Source organism: Phoca vitulina, unplaced genomic scaffold (genome assembly GCF_004348235.1).
Source record: "Phoca vitulina isolate PV1807 unplaced genomic scaffold, GSC_HSeal_1.0 scaffold83, whole genome shotgun sequence".
NCBI classification, from domain to species: Eukaryota; Metazoa; Chordata; class Mammalia; order Carnivora; family Phocidae; genus Phoca; species Phoca vitulina.
In genome coordinates, this window is record NW_022589786.1 from 160,418 (window position 1) to 177,929 (window position 17,512).

Consider the following 17,512-nt stretch of genomic DNA (forward strand, 5'->3'; position numbering starts at 1 on the left):
GAATTTCCTCAGTATATAAACTGGGCAAGGAATTGTGACTTTCTGGCAGCTGCCTGAGACTTTCTGATCACATATTTATGATCTATTTTGATTGCTATGTATATTAAGCAATATATACCCTTGTTGGATGCCCATCTATCTTGTCCCTAGGAATGTGATACTATATTAGCAATCTCCATACATCCCTGTGGATAATGCCTTCCTGGCTGCCATTCCAAGCTTCTGCCCATTATGTTAACTATGCCCACCTTGCTCTGACAATTAAGTGCTACTACCTGTCTACTCCCAGATCCTATAATCCCCAAGTCTATAATAGCATCTCCTACTCAGCCCTAGTGTAGAGAACAGCCACCTCAATGCTTCTTAAAAATACTGGTTCTCCCTTACTGGCACCCTCCTTATTGTTGTAATAAGTAAAGTCTCCTCCAGGACCTCCCAAGGAATATAGTCAGAGATGGTGGCTTTTCCAGTCTGAAGTAACAGCCCCATTCTAACATGCCCACTTTCTGAGCCTTTTAATAATTTCCTTCATAGTCTGCCACAGAAATGTTGGCACCTCTATCTATCTCATTAAGTGTGGAGCAGCAATTGACAAACTACGGCCCTTGAGCCAGATCCATCCCCTTCCTTTTTTAGTAAGTAAAGTTTTATTGGAACACCCAATTTATTGACCACACCCATTTGTTTATATATTGGTTATATTACTCTCAAGTTCAAAATATTTGCTATCCTGCCCATTACAGAAAAAGTCTGCTAACATTTGATGCATGGCATTGCTTTTTCCCATCTTCTAAGAGCCATCCCAGTAGAGCATTAAAACTGACTCTTTGGACCTCTGCCAGAGTGTTAAATCCTGTCACAGAAAAGTGGCCCATATCAATACACTATCCCTAATCCAGCTTTATACTCCTCCCCAGTAGCTTCAAGATCTACTCCTAGGCATCATCTCTTTGATCCTGCCAGTACATGTTAACTAAGCCCAGCAGCTTTTTGGTGTTTAATACCTCTTCTTCAGCAGGCTAACAATTCCCCAGTCTAATTTTGCTAAGTTTGACCCAAGTTATGGTCTGGTAGGCAGAAAGAGAAAGAGAAACAACTCTTGAGGAAGATTTTCCCAAAGATGCCTTTCTCCTCTGAGATCTCTACAATGGTCTTTAAGCAGGAGAGAGGGAACTTTATCTTCCAATAAAGGATAATGGTCAATTCTGAAAACCTAAGAGAGTTCAGGGAAATCTAGGATTTCAAGGTACTCAAGTGCATCTACTTAGATATTCCCATCTCAGTCTCCCACTTCTTTCCTATCAGACCTCTGACTTTGGATTAGGAGACCTTCTTAGGCTGAGAATTCAATCTTCTCTAAAGTTTCCTGCCACTTGCAATTAAGTCCTGTTCCAGGCTATTGGCTTTGTCTGCCCTCAATCTACAGAATTTAGAGGATTTCTGACTCATATTTTGTCTTAAACTACTGATTAATAGTTTGGAGATTATCATTATCTCTCTTCAACATATAAATGCCATTTAGCAAAAGCAAACCATTCCACTGTCCATAGAGTTACTCTTTTCCTTGTACTTTTCAAATGCCAGAAACACTGAATCAGTTAGTATACCTCCTTCCATCTGTAGCCTATGCCAATTCACCATAGGTGAGCATCTTAGCAAGTGCACTTCTGCAGCATGTCAGGAACTATCAGGGCTCCACCTATCCAGGAGCCACCTAGCCAGTGACTAACCCACATCCAGAATCCCATCTGCAGAGATCACTTCTTAGTACTATTCCTAGTACCAAATGCCCTAGGAGCAGAGCCTGAGATGGAAATTCTTGTATGGATAATTTATTCAGAGATTACTCTCAGGAGAAGAGGAGCAAAGAAAACAGAATATGCCATGATAAAACTAAACAAGGATGAGGTCTCAACTAGAGATCAACCTTGCCTGATACATTTAGGAATTCTGAAGCATGAATGTATCACAGATTTGTTCCTACCTTGAGGCTAGGGGTCTCTGCACTGCTTTCTTCAACTTCTCTCCTACCCTCACAGGCATAGCAGCCAAGATGAAGTACCTCCCATTAGGTTGTGAGAAATTATCTAGAGAAGGAGGCTACTGTGAGTCTTTAGGAGCTGACACTCATAGATGAGGGATGGATATACTAGCATGGTAAAAGGGATCTAGGTGGGTACCAACAGCCTACTACATACTAAATACACTGGAAAAATACTGCTGCTTAAACTGAGCAGCAATCTCCTTGGGGAGATTGCCTTCCAGATCCTCTATCCTACTGAACACTGGCTGTCCTTAATTGCCATTTGGGACAAGGGCCATCCTGAGATGTAGGAGGAATGGAGGTTTGGTGTGAATTTCAGGACTGCTAACCAGTCTTTTGACTATTCTAACATAAGTATTCATTTGTTTTGGCTAAATGAAGGACTGAAATATAAACTTTCTCAACAGGATCAAAGTCATCAACATTTTATTGTGAATTCTGTTATCAAGTCTTTCTAACTGGACCAGTATTAGAACAAATATTCAGAGAGAAATGGGGAGGAAAGAGGGAGGTTTGAACCAGGGCAATAACTTTAGGATGTCAGATCCTTGAGGAGTAACTAGAAAAGCAAAAGGTAACATGAGGAAACCACATCTTTGATAAAGGTTCATCATTAGGCATATCCCTATGAGAAGGCGGAAGGAAGTCAAAAACAAACTCCAATAGATTTTCTACAATAATTTACTTGGATTTGACTTTTGGTAGACAAGACTCAGGAGGGACTTCAGTTCACTCTGGAAAGTAAGAATTATCCCTGATCTCTGATAACTATTCTTAGTTTTCCTATAATATTGTTACCAAGAGAGAAAAAAGGTTATTCCAGGTTACAGCACCACCAAGAAAAGAAAAAAAAATCTTTATTTAGCATTTGTTTCATATCCAGGCAACTAATGCACCCACTCTCTTCCAATAAATGTAACTAAAATAGCAGTGCTGATAAAACAGCACAGACAAGAATAAAAGTGTTATAGGTACTCAAGGGAAAGAGTTTTAAGAAAATGGCAAGATGAGCAAAATCATTGTTCTCTAAGTTACAAAAATTTGTTGGATTCAATATTGTGTGATCTTAGAAAAGCTGTAGCAGTTCTAGGTGTCCCATCAGGTCCCAAAGTAAATAATCCTAAGGGCTCTTAGTGAACTGGGAAATTCTGTACTCCTATGATTGATCACAAAAGAGACTGAGAAAGGGGATACGATCCAGAGGAAGAGAAGCAAAGTCTCCAACAACATTAGTGCTGGAACTAGTACTAGATTCTGAGCTTTTTCACTGTGCAGCCAGTGCTGCTTCTACTCACACCCCTTCCCTAATCCCACATCCCCTGACATATGATTGCCCTCTATACAGAGCTAGAACAATTCTGCCTGGAACCTAGTCTTACTTGTTACCTTGTATCCAAACAAGGTTAAAGCCATTCACCCAAATGTTCTCCCTGGCCGCTTATCATTATTTCTATGAATAATTTACTGAAGTAACTTCAGAGAAAGGGACTAAAGGGAAGTTGTCTCTCTACATAAGGATGTTTTAGGCTAATGGTATGACCCTCTACTTAAAAATGAAATGGAGATATCAATATCAATAATCACTAACCTCATTTTTCTCAAAGATTGTCAATATTCAGGGCTAATGTATTTAAATCCCCTAGCAAATTTATTTTTAAATTAGGATACTTTACAACCACCTGTAACTGAAATGGTCTATTTGCTATTTTTAACTCCCACTATATCTGGTACTTTTCTGTCAAGAAGTCATGCTATACACAGGATAAGGAAAAATTAGAAATGCATTCTGGAATCTTCTATCAGCTGTTTCTTTCTGTAAGTTCTTAGAAAGCAAAATGAATATCTGAATTGAATTCAAGAATATGGATGATTTCAGGAGTCAGAGAAAGGGTTAGAGGATGATATTCCAGATTGAAAAAACAGCATGGTTATAAAAGTAGAGAAAGAGAAACGTAGAACATGTGTAATGTTCAAAAAGATTTCTGTAACCCAGATGTCATCTAGATCTTCCCAGCCCTTTCAAGATAGATATATATATACACACATACAAAATATCACTTCTTACCACCATTTACCCTTAGGGGTTCTCAAACTTCAGTGTACATATAAATCAAATTCTAATTCTGTAGGCTTGAGTAGAAGCCTGGGATTCTGCATTTTTAACAAACTCCCAGGCAAGGCTGATTCTGTTGGTCTGTGGGTCACACTTCACATAGCAAGGACCTAACAAATACATGTGTGCATATGAACATACACAAAGGTTTTATGTGTTTGTTGTTTCTTTGGTAGAATTAATGAGAAGGAGCTAAGCACCACATCTGGATGACATCATGTGGACTAGGGAGTAACCTTTACAGGCTGGAGAGAGAAATCCCTAAACTCAGCTAATTTAAAGGAAACAGGAGCTCAAATCCTGAGTCTCCATGATACTGTAACTCTCCCAAAAATTCACGGACTTATTGGAATAGGTTGTTGGACTTCTATATGATGTGGACTAGGGTGTTGAATCCATTTTATCAAAAGGGCTGGGAAGATCTAGGTAACATCTGAGTTACAGAAATTTTTTTGAATGTTACACATGTTCTATGATTCTCCTCCTCAACTTTTATGACCATGCTATTTCTTCAACCTGGAATACCATCCTTTTTTTTAAAGATTTTATTTATTTATTTATTTTATTTTTATTTTTTATTTATTTATTTATTTATTTATTTATTTATTTGTTAGAGAGAGAGCACAAACAGGGAGAGTTGCAGGCAGAGTAGGCAGAGGGAGAAGTAGGCTCCCCGCTGAGCAAGGAGCCTGGGATCATGACCTGAGCCGAAGGCAGATGCTTAACCAACTGAGCCACCCAGGCGCCCCTGGAATACCACCCTTTAACCCTTTCTCTGACTCCTAGAATCATCTATATGCTTGGAGACTCAATTCAAATGTTCACTTTGCTCTCTAACAACTTACAGAAAGAAATGCAGATATAAGACTTCAGAAAGCATCTCTAATTCTTCCTCATCTCTGTATAGCATGACTTCCTGAAAAAAAACATCAAATGTAGTGGGAATTGAAATAGGAAGTAGACAGACCCTTTCAGTTACAGGTAACTGGGGGGAAATGTGCAACAGCATACCTTTATATAGTATTTCTGCTGTACAGACATAGTAAGCATAAATAACCTCAAGAGCATAAGTAATGGTAAAATGTAGTAAAACCATTAGAAAACATGATTCTTGAGTATTTTTACCTTTGTTTTTAATATAATTTAATTATAAGTTTACATAATTTAACTTTTAATAATAGCTGTATTTAACAACCAGTTTGCAGAATTCCTGAAATTTTAACAATGGGCTCTTGTGAGCCAGTACAAGTCAGTTCCAGTAATGTCATGCCTCAATTTCTAATCAAGTCAGTTATTCTGTTACCAAGGGTTGAGCTAATTAGTTTTTCTTAGTGTCTGAATGTCCTCATTCAAGTTTAAAAATGTAAAACCATCTCCTACATTTCCATGTTTCTATATTAAATAACTTGTGGAATTCTATAGTCACTACAAGTCTACTGAAGGTAATGAAGTGAATAAGCTCTCAGTTCCAAGGACAATTTGAAAAGAAAATGAAATAAGCACTCTTCTATTTTAGGATGTAACAAAGAACACTTGCACAGTGTATTGAAAGGTTTTCCAGAGGCCCATTTGGGATTGTCTTCACTTGTGATGCTTATCCCCATTGTGTCTGGCACCTGGATTCTCCACAGATTAAGTGGTCTAGGCTGTCAGCTTTCATTCTACCTGAGCCACTCACTAACTTTGTGAGGATAATGGGACAAGTCCTGTGACCTCTTGGTGTTTCCTGAAGTGTAAAATAAGATAAATAATGCAGAGTAAAATTCACATGATTGTGTAAGGATTTCTTATTGATTGTCTAGAAGTCTAGAATTTTTGCAATGGGACCCACTTCCCTTGCCTTAGAGATCTTAAAAACACAATGTTATAATGTGGGTTTTGTTTTATTTTATAAAAAAGTAAAAAGTGTGATAATCGTATATGCTTTAGAATAGCACTGTCCAATAAACCCTTCCATGATGATGCAAATGTTCTATATCTACCCTAACATGATAGTCACTAGATGCATGAAGCTACTGCCAGCTTGAAAGGTGGCTAGTGTGCCCAGTGAACTAAATTTTTAATTTTAAGTTATATTTAATACGTTTCATGTAACTAGTGGCTACTGCATTAAACAGGGCAACTCTGCACAGCAACAGATACAGATAGGCTCCATCCTTAGTAGCCTGATATTTATATTTTGGAATCTATAATAGTAGCACAAGGATATATTTGATTAATATAAATGTGTATAAAGAAAGTGTTTTTCAAACCAAATCTACCCACAAATATATTTAAAGGACCTACAGTGAACCTTTACACAATTCTACACTAATAAGTAACCAAATTATGATATGTAAGACATGATCTACCTCCTTTGGTATATGAAACATTGCATGAAGGTTGTTCTTCATAGTTTTCTAAGAGATCTAGAGAATGATCTAATGCTCTGAATGTTCAGTGGTTAAACCGGAAGTTCTGAAAGTACAAACAAGGAAAATAAAAAGTAGAGCAAATGTCCAAAGAGTCACACTAAGTGCTATTGGAAGAAGAAGATTCTAATATCAAATGAACAGATTGGTAAGGAGTGATTCTCTACCCAGCAGAATTTCCACGATATGATCTTTATTGACAAAAAATAGACAAACACTTAGGACAGAAGCTGTTATTTCCCTGCTGTCTTTTGGAAGCTGTCAAAGCTGTCAAGAGTCAGTCTGGAAAACCTCCAGGAATAAAATAAAGGACTTTGAGTGTTGGATTTGCATTCCTGACTTTCAGGTTCATGATAAGCATCTGAATTGGTCTTTAACAAATAAGCAGGATTGCACCTTCCCAAGATCTCTATTATATGAGAAATGACACAATGAGCCATTATTATTTGTTGGACCAGAAAACTAGGACAATACTTTAGTGGACATCAAAAGCAATAATTCATGCTATGATCAATTGGAGGGCAAAACCTTGGGGGCCCACAGAGAGTGGAAAGAATAATGTCATCCTAGGGAAATGGGGTGCCTGGAAATATTGCTTTCTTAGCTCTCCTACCCATTTTTCTCCTGGAACATTAATGAATTGAGCTACAGAACTATTCCACCTAGAAAAATCTATCCACACAGCTACAATATGATATTGTTACGGAACCTGGACTGGATCACCCAACGGAAGAACCAAGCGGCACTCGGAGATCTTGGAGGATATAAGGTTTATTTAACACCAGCGGGATTAGAGGAGAGTGGTTTTCAAAGGTCTGAGCCCCGAGCACAAACAAAGGGGGCAATTTAAACATTTCTACTTCTGCATACTGGGCACTTTTGGCGCATGTGTGAAGCAGGGCAGGGAGAAAAACCCGAATTGGTGTGTGCAGGAAGCAGAGCAGGGAGAAGGACCCAGAAGAGCCCTGGGGGCAAGGACTGGGACTCTCTGGCTGGCTTGGTCAGCCATCTTAGGACACAGATTTTCCTTATCAATATAATAGAATACTCACTCCACAAAAGCAATATCAAAAAAGGCTTCTGTTTGTTTTCTATTTTTCCCCAATAAGAATGACTTAGAACAGGCACATACCTTTGTATTTTTTATACCTCTAGCAAAAGAGTCTTTAGACACATTTGCCAAGCAAATATTCAATGTTTTGCTGAGAATGATGCAATGGATTGATAACTCTAAATTAAGATTTAGTCGGGGCGCCTGGGTGGCTCAGTCATTAAGCATCTGCCTTTGGCTCAGGTCATGATATCAGGGCCCTGGGATCGAGCCCCGCATCAGGCTCCCTGCTCCGTGGGAAGCCTGCTTCTCCCTCTCCCACTCCCCCTGCTTGTGTTCTCTCTCTCGCTGTGTCTCTCTCTGTCAAATAAATAAATAAAATCTTTAAAAAATTAATTAATTAAGATTTAGTCTCTACTTTTATTTCCAAAATGCTGCCACTCTTTAAAGTAATCTCCACACTGGGTGTTATACGCAAACAATAAATCATGGAACACTACATCAAAAACTAATGATGTATGGTGATTAACATAATAAAATAAAATTTTTTAAAAAATAAATAAATAATCTCCGTTTAAGAAAGGTTCTGCAGTTTGTGTCAGCAAGTAGCTATATCCATGCTTTGGCTATTCTTTCAAATCAAGCCTCTCAGATGTCATTCAAGTGTTTTCCTACTTGTGTCCATCTGAATACCAAGGAGTATTTTCCTCTTTGAGATCTAGTTTCTCATATCCAGTTGTGGCACTTTACAAATTAGGTGACAACCTTTATATGTAAAATCAGTAGGTTCAAGAAGTTTTAGTTCCCAGGAATTATTTAGATGCTTCTTCCTATATTGGAAATTTGTTCAATTGAACACTTATATCATATCTTCCTCCATTTTATTCCCAGAGATGCTGAAAGTGTCACTAAAATTGGATTCTGATTCAGCATCAGAACCATTACCCATCTAAATCAATCCTCTGAAAACCCTAAGACCAAAGTGATTACCGAGCTACATTCCTTAGATATCACCAGATTATGCTACCCAATCCTGACATGTATTGGAAGGTAATGCTTTATCATCTGGAATAATTCTCAGCAAAGCTCTTAGAGAATTCCTGGCTTGCCTTAAATACTTTTCACCTATTTTGAAAATTTCAATAGAAGCAAAATCCATGGTCTAGTTCAAGAGTCTAGCAGGAATGTGGGAAGGGAATTCAAGGGAATGCAGAAAAGGATCATGAAGAATATAGGTCTAGGATCAATGCACAGGAAAATGTGCACTAGATGTGAATCCTTTGGCAGGAGGTATATGGCAATACAAGCCAAATTTTATTAGTGAATTCCAAAGACAGTGGAAATGTCTGTTTTATATTGAATGTTGCTTGAAATAAATGGGCCATTGGCCAGGGGTGTGGACATGCTCTTTTCTATGAACCTTTCCATTCTAGTGACATATTTTGTAATGGGATGTGACATGTAATACAAACATAGTTCCCAAAGCACGTAATATTCATCTCAGTTATTAATAATACTAAAGTTGGTTTCATTGTTTTTCCCATTTTAAATCACGTACTGCCTTACCAATAGCCGCCCATTGAATTTCTAATGTTAATATTGATTTCTGTTGGGTGACTAGATAAGAATACCAGTTTTCATTTTTAGCACCTGGGGGTGCATTTATTGGAATGTAGGTTGCACAAAAAAATGTAATGGGCTAATAAAAGTAGGTATCTATTTATAAGATGTGGCAAGATTTTCTTGAATGCACAAAATAATGTGGATGGAAATAAAAAATATTCTATCTATCCACTTGAAAGAAACTGTAGTTGAATAGATTTTTTTATTTTTTTTAAGATTTTATCTATTTGTCAGAGAGAGAGAGAGCACAAGCAGGGCGAGTGGCAAGCAGAGGGAGAAGTAGGCTCCCCACTGAGCAAGGAGTCCAATTCAGGACTCGATCCCAGGACTCTCAGATCACAACCTGACCCAAAGGCAGACACTTACCTGACTGAGCCACTCAGGCATCCCAGTAGTTGAATAGATTACACATGAATTTAGTACTTTAATATTCCTTTTTTAAATTTTATTTTATTATGTTATGTTAGTCACCAAACAATACTTCAATATTCTGACTTCAGTTATGAATGCTTTGAATTAAGCAATATCCTTATATGCAAATTGCTGAATTCATATGCTAATAATTTTATTCAAGAACATAATTCTTGAATAAGATTGCACTGAAATGTACATACATCTTATTTTTTTTAAAAAAACACAATTTTATGGGGCACCTGGGTGGCTCAGTCATTAAGCATCTGCCTTTGGCTCAGGTCATGGTCCCAGGGTCCTGGGATCTAGACCCACATCGGGCTCCCTGCTCAGCGGGAAGCCTGCTTCTTCCACTCCCACTCCCCCTGCTTATGTTCCGTCTCTCTCTGTCAAATAAATAAAATCTTTTAAAAAATAAAAACTAAAAAAAAACACCATTTTATAGGCAAAGTGGAAAGAAAACTTTTTTCTAAGTGAGCAAACATACAGCTTTACTTTCTCTACACTTGAATTATACCGCTACAAAATGAGCATAGGGCTATCCTGATGCTGTGAAAATCTGTTCTTTAGCATAAAGAGAAAAGTCCCAAGAGAGGTATCCATGCCCATGTCCTTTACAGGTACAAACATTCACACAGGAACTCACAGGAAGGGTAATGATGTATTATTCTCATTCACTAAGTTTGTAATATCCCAAAAGCCAAGAGGGCTATGGCTCACAGCATTCTTATGGTACATCTACAAACAATGTAATGATGTAGCAACTCTGACACCTATCAGGAGATATGCAGCCAAGAAGGTTTATGGCATGGGGGTGAGGGAGAATATCTAGTCATCTTACAGTGGAGATGAATCTATGTACCCTGTTAGGACTGAAGGAAGCAAATACATGAATACATAATGCCCCCTCAGATCCCATTAGGCATTCAAAGCCAACTGAGAAATGGACATCAGAGGTCAGACAGAGGAAAAGCAAAATGTAAGCTTAACACAATTAAGGCTGACACTGGAGAATTAGATCACCTTAAAAATCAGATCATAGCATTTTACATGTGTGTCTTTTGCCTACTTAATGCCACACTTAAAAACAGATTCAGGAGAGTTGGCAGATGGTGGCAGAGTAGGCTTGCCCATCCCATGAATACAACTAGATAACTATCAAATCATCCTAAATACACTATAAATTGACCTGAAGAATGACAGAACAAATTCCAAAACTAAAGGTGGAGAATAGGCAACATCAAAGAAGGTAGAATGTGCAGAGACACAGTTTGAGAGAGAAATGGATCATAGCCACTGTGACGGTGATGGAGCTGCAGTCACAGAGAAGAGCAAGAGACAGACTACCACAAAGGGGAATGCAAGGGGAAGACAAATCCCCATAGCAATTGGCTTAGAAAGTGAGAGGGGCCAAATTTTGTGACTTCTGGCAACCAGTGTAGCTTAAAGCCTAGAGTTTTACAATCCTAAAATTTGTATGGAACCACAAAAGACCCCAAATAGCCAAAGCAATCTTGAAAAAGCAAAGCTGGAAGCATCACATTATGGACTTCAAGTTGTATTAAAAGCTGTAGTGATCAAGACAGTATGGTACTAGCACAAAAACAGACACATAGATCAATGTAACAGAATGGAAAACCCAGCAATGAACCCACAACTATATAGTCAACTAATCTTTAACAAAGCAGGAAAGAATACCCAATGGGAAAAAAGACAGTCTCTTCAACAAATGGTGTTGAGAAAATTGGACAGCAACGTGTAAAAGAATGAAACTGGACCAGAGGAAGGCAAGATGGTGGAAGGGTAGGGGACCTCATTTCATCTGGTCCCTTGAATTTAGCTAGATAACTATCAAATCATTCTGAACACCTATGAATTCAACCTGAGATTTAAGAAAAGAATTGCTGGAATTCTACAAATTGAAAAGCAACCATTTTTTGCAAAGTAGGAGGTAAAGAGAAGTGACTCTGAGGGGATATTCAGAAGATAAATACCAGGGGGGAGAGAGCCTCTGTAAGCCGGCTACCAGAAAGTGATAAAGCCTCAGAGTGCAAAACTGGAACTTTTAGAAGTCTGCTCCAGTGAGAGATGTCCCTGCCTGAAAGGTGCTCAGGTCGTGAAGCCGGGCAGAATCCTAGGTGGGACAATGTGGTCTCAAATCCCCAGGGTCACAGAAAGAACTGGGATGCTTGAGCCAGCAGTTTCCAAGCATTGGATTGGGGAAACTGGTTATGGTCAGCGAGCCCAGGAGTCTCTCAGCTCGGTTTGCCATAAATCGCTAACTACAGCATGATCAGGTGACCAGTCTCTGTGCAGGTGGCCCTACAAAGGGCAGAAAGTCAGTGACCCTCTGCCTTCCTCTGGGGGGATGGTGTGGGCACGGATACTATTAGGCAACTGCTCTCCATGCGGGAGCCCTTCAAGTGGCAGGCCAATGATGACCCTCCTCCCTCCACCAGGAGGATCAGGGTTGGTGCACATTGCAGGAGTCTGCAGAGTTTGATGCATACAAAAGTGAAGACTGTTATGCCCTGAGGATTTACTAAAGAGAGGGGGCAGTGATCTTTCAGCTCTGGGGCTGGAGATCAGGCACAGCCATTTTTATTTTCATCCTCTACAGGGAGGAGGAAAGCCTTCAGAGAACAAAAGCCACATAGAGCAACCCAGAGCTGCTTACACTGAGCCTGGCCCTCTGGCAAGGGGCAGTGCAACTCCACCAGGCAAAGACACCTGAGAATCAGCACAGCAGGCCACCCCCCCCCCCCCCAAGAGGACCAGCTGGAACATCAGGCGAATACTGACTTTATGGAGCACACAGAACTGAAAAACTCTAGCACTAGAGGAAAATAGTATATAGAATTCGAGTTTTGGGGGCACCTGGGTGGCTCAGTCATTAAGCGTCTGCCTTCGGCTCAGGTCATGACCCCGGGGTCCTGGGATCGAGCCCCACATCAGGCTCCCTGCTGCTCCACAGGAAGCCTGCTTCTCCCTTTCCCACTCCCCCTGCTTGTGTTCGCTCTCTCACTGTGTCTGTCTCTGTCAAATAAATAAATAAAATCTTAAAAAAAAAAAAAGAATTCGAGTTTTTTTCTCATGATTTTTTTATTCTTTCCATTAAAAATTTTCCTTTTCTTTTTTCTTTTTTCCTTTTCAACTAGTTTCCTATTTTATCAACTATTTTTAAGTCTTTTTTTAACTTTCATTTTTACATTTACATTTTATAGATATATTTTTCATTTTTAATTCCTTTCACTGCATTCAATTTTATTTTTGTATATATATAAGTTTTGCTTTCTTTACAATGTTGGGATTTAGTGTCTTCTAACAAACAGACCAAAATACACCCAGGACAAAGTGGATCAGCCTGTTTTGTCCACCTGGGAGATTATATTCTCTCCCCACCCCCCCCTTTTTTTTCTTTTTCTTTTCTTTTTTGGTTTCTGACCTCTTCGGATTTCTCTACCATGTATTTTGCTTGGGTCGTGGCTGATATTTTTGATTTTGTTCTCTCATTCATCCATTCTTCTCTGGCAAAATGAGTAGAAGGAGGAATTCACAACAAAAGAAAGAACTAGAGGTAATACTCTCTGCCACAGATCTAATCGATATGGATATAAGTAAAATGTCAGAGCTGGAATTCAAGATAACAATTATAAAGTTACTAGGCTTGAAAAAAGCTTAAAAGACACTAGAGAATCTCATAGTGCAGCAATAAAATCTAATCAGGTCGCAATTTAAAATGCTTTAACTGAGATGCAGTCTTAAATGGATGCTCTAACAGCTAGGGTAAATGAGGCAGAAGAGAGTCAGTGACATAAAAGACAAGATGATGGAAAGGAAGGAAGCTGAGGAAAAGAGAGAGAAACAACTAATGGACCATGATGGGAGGCTTCAAGAAATCAGCAATACCATACAGTGAAACAATATTCAAATTATTGGGGTCCCAGAGGAAGAATAAAGAAAGAGAGGGATAGAAAGTATATATGAGCAAATCATAGCTGAGAACTTCCCTAATCTGGGGAAGCATTCAAGGTAGAAAGAACCCCCCTCAAAATCAATAAAAATAGACCAACACCCCGACATATAATAGTGAAGCTTGCAAATTTCACAGATAAAGAGAATATCCTGAAAGCAGCTCGAGACAAGAGGTACTTAACCTACATGGGTAGGAATATTAGACTGGCAGCAGACCTATCCACAGAGACCTGGCAGGCCAGAAAGGGCTGGTATGATATATTCAGGGTACTAAATGAGGAAAACATGAAGCCAAGAATACTTTATCCAGCAAGGCTGTCATTCAGAATGGAAGGACATAAAGAGCTTCCAGGACAAACAGAAACTAAAAGAATTTGTGATCACTAAACCAGCCCTGCAGGAAATATTAAAGGGGATCCTGTAAGTGAAGAGAGAGCCCAACAGTGACATAGACCAGAAAGAACAGAGAAAATAAACAGAAACAGGGACTTAACAGGTAATACAATGGCACTAAATTCATATCTTTCAATAATTACTCTGAATGTAAATGGACTAAATGATCCAATCAAAAGACACAGGGTATCTGATTAGTTAAAAAAAAAAACAAGAGCCATCCATATGCTGTCTATAAGAGACTCACTTTAGACCTAAAGACACCTCCAGATTGAAAGTGAGGGGGTGGAGAACCATTTATCATGCTAATGAACATCAAAAGAAAACTGGGGTGAATCCTCATACCAGACAAATTAGATTTTAAACCAAAGACTGTAGTAAGGGATGAAGAGGGACACTATATCATTCTTAAAGGCTCTATCCAACAAGAAAATCTAGCAATTGTAAATATTTATGCTCCTAACTTGGGAGCAGCCAATTATATAAACCAGTTAATAACAAAATTAAAGAAACACATTGATAATACACAATAATAGTAGGGGACTTCAACACCCCACTCACAGCAATGGACAGATAATCTAAGCAGAAGATCAACAAGGAAACAAGGGCTTTGGATGACACACTGGACCAGATGGACTTCACAGATATATACAAAGCATTCCATCCTAAAGCAACAGAAAACATATTCTTCTCAAGTGCACAAGGAACATTCTCCAGAATAGATCACATCCTGGGTCACAAATCAGGACTCAACTGGTACAAAAAGATTAAGATCATACCATGCATATTTTTAGACCACAATGCTATGAAACTTGAAGTCAACCACAAGAAAAAAATTGGAAGGACAACAAACACATGGAGGTTAAAGAACATCCTACAGGAATGAATGGGTCAACCAGGAAATTAAAGGAGAATTTAAAAAATACATGGAAGCAAATGAAAATGAAAACACGACACTTCAAAACCTCTGGGATAAAGCAAAGGTGGTCCTAAGAGGGAAGTATATAGCAATACAGGCCTTCCTCAAGACGCAAGAAAAGTCTCAAATACACAAGCTAACTTTATACCTAAAGGAGCTGGAAAAAGTACATCAAATAAAGCCTAAATCCAGCAGAAGAAGATAAATAATGAAAATTAGAGCAGAAATCAATGTTATAGAAATTTTTAAAAAAAAGTAGAACAGATAAATGAAACTAGGAGTTGGTTCTTTGAAAGAACTAACAAGATTGACAAACCAGTACCAGGTTTATCAAAAAGAAAGAAGAAAGGACCCAAATAAATAAAATCATGAGAAAGAGGAGAGATCACAACCAACACCGAAGAAATAAAAACAATTATATGTCGATAAATTAGCCAATCTAGGAGAAATGGATAAATTCCTAGAAAAATACAAACTACCAAAACTGAAACAGGAAGAAATAGAAAACCTGAACAGACCCATAACCAGCAAACAAATTGAATCAGTAATCAAAAATCTCCCACAGGGATGCCTGGGTGGGGGGCTCAGTTGGTTTCATCATTCAACTCTTGCTTTTGGCTCAGGTCATGATTTCAGGGTCCTAGGACTGAGCCTCATGTCAGGCTCCATGCTGAGCACAGACTCTGCTTGTCCCTTTTCCTCTGTTCCTCCCCAACTCACATTCTCTCTCAAAGAAATACATAAAATCTTTTTAAAAAAATATCTCCCAACAAACAGTTGTCCAGGGTCGGATGGTCATTTAAAGAAAAATACCTGTGCTTGCTTCAGCAGCACATATACTAAAATTGGAACGATACAGAGATTAGCATGGCCCCTGCACAAGGATGACACACAAATTTGTGAAGCGTTCCAATTTTTTTCCTTACCTACAGAGGGAGGAACATCAGAATAACGTCAGACCTATCCACAGACACCTGGCAAGACAGAAAGGCCTGGCAAGACATATTCAGGGTACTAAACAAGAAGAACATGAAACCAAGAATACTTTATCCGGAAAGGCTGTCATTTAGAATGGATGGAAAGATGCAGAGCTTCCAAGACCGGCAGAAACTGAAAGAATATGTGACCACTAAGCCGGCCCTGCAAGAAATATTAAGGGGGGTTCTATAAAAGGAGAAAGACCCCAAGAGTGATCTACAACAGAAATTTACAGGGACAATCTATAAAAACAACGTCTTCACAGGCAACATGATGACAATTAATTCATATCTTTCAATAATCACTCTCAACGTGAATGGCCTAAATGCTCCCACAAAACGGCACAGGGTTACAGATTGGATAAAAAGACAGGACCCATCCATATGCTGCCTATAAGAAACTAATTTTGAACCTAAAGATACATCCAGACTGAAAGTGAAGGGATGGAGATCCATCTTCCATGCCAGCGGACCTCAAAAGAAAGCTGGGGTAGCAATTCTTATATCAGGCAAATTAGATTTTAAACTTAAGTCTGTAGTTAGAGACACAGAAGGACACTATATCATTCTTAAAGGGTCTATCCAACAAGAAGATCTAACAATTGTAAATATCTATGCCCCCAACATGGGAGCAGCCATCTACATAAGCCAACTGTTAACCAAAATAAAGAGTCATATTGACAACAATATGTTAATTGTAGGAGACCTCAATACTCCACTCTCAGCAATGGACAGATCATCTAAGCAGAAAATCAACAAGGAAACAAGAGCTTTGAATGATACATTGGACCAGATGGACCTCATAGATATTTACAGAACATTCCACCCTAAAACAACAGAATACTCATTCTTCTCGAGCGCACATAGAACTTTCTCCAGAATAGACCACATACTGGGTCACAAATCAGGTCTCAACTGATACCAAAAGATTGAGATTATTCCCTGCATATTCTCAGACCACAATGCTCTAAAACTGGAGCTCAGTCACAAGAAAAATTTGGCAGAAATTCAAACACTTGGAAGCTAAAGACCACTCTGCTCAAGAATGTTTGGGTCAACCAAGAAATCAAAGAAGAACTTAAACAATTCATGGAAATCAATGAGAATGAAAACACATCGGTCCAAAACCTATGGGATACTACAAAGGCAGTCCTAAGGGGGAAATACATAGCCATCCAAGCCTCACTCAAAAAAATAGAAAAATCCCGAATTCACCAACTAACTCTGCACCTTAAAGAACTAGAGAAAAAGCAACAAAGGACGCCTAAGCCACGCATTAGAAGAGAAATAATTAAAATTAGAGCAGAGATCAATGAATTAGAAACCAGAAACACAGTAGATCAGATCAACGAAACTAGAAGTTGGTTCTTTGAAAGAATTAATAAGATCGATAAACCACTGGCCAGACTTATCCAAAAGAAAAGAGAAAGGACCCAAATTAATAAAATTATGAATGAAAGGGGAGAGACCACGACCAACACCAAGGAAATAGAAACAATTATTAGAAATTATTATCAACAACTATATGCCAATAAACTGAGCAATCTGGATGAAATGGAGGCCTTCCTGGAAACCTATAAGCTGCCAAGACTGAA

At 38.7% G+C, this 17,512-nt stretch overlaps 1 non-coding gene across 1 annotated transcript; it reads left to right on the top strand.

The window, feature by feature from the left end:
* The first annotated feature begins 15,755 nt into the window (after positions 1-15,755).
* LOC116626168 lies at positions 15,756-15,859 on the top strand. The gene has a single exon (XR_004298183.1). It is a non-coding gene; the product is annotated as a U6 spliceosomal RNA (small nuclear RNA).
* The last annotated feature ends 1,653 nt before the right edge of the window (positions 15,860-17,512 follow it).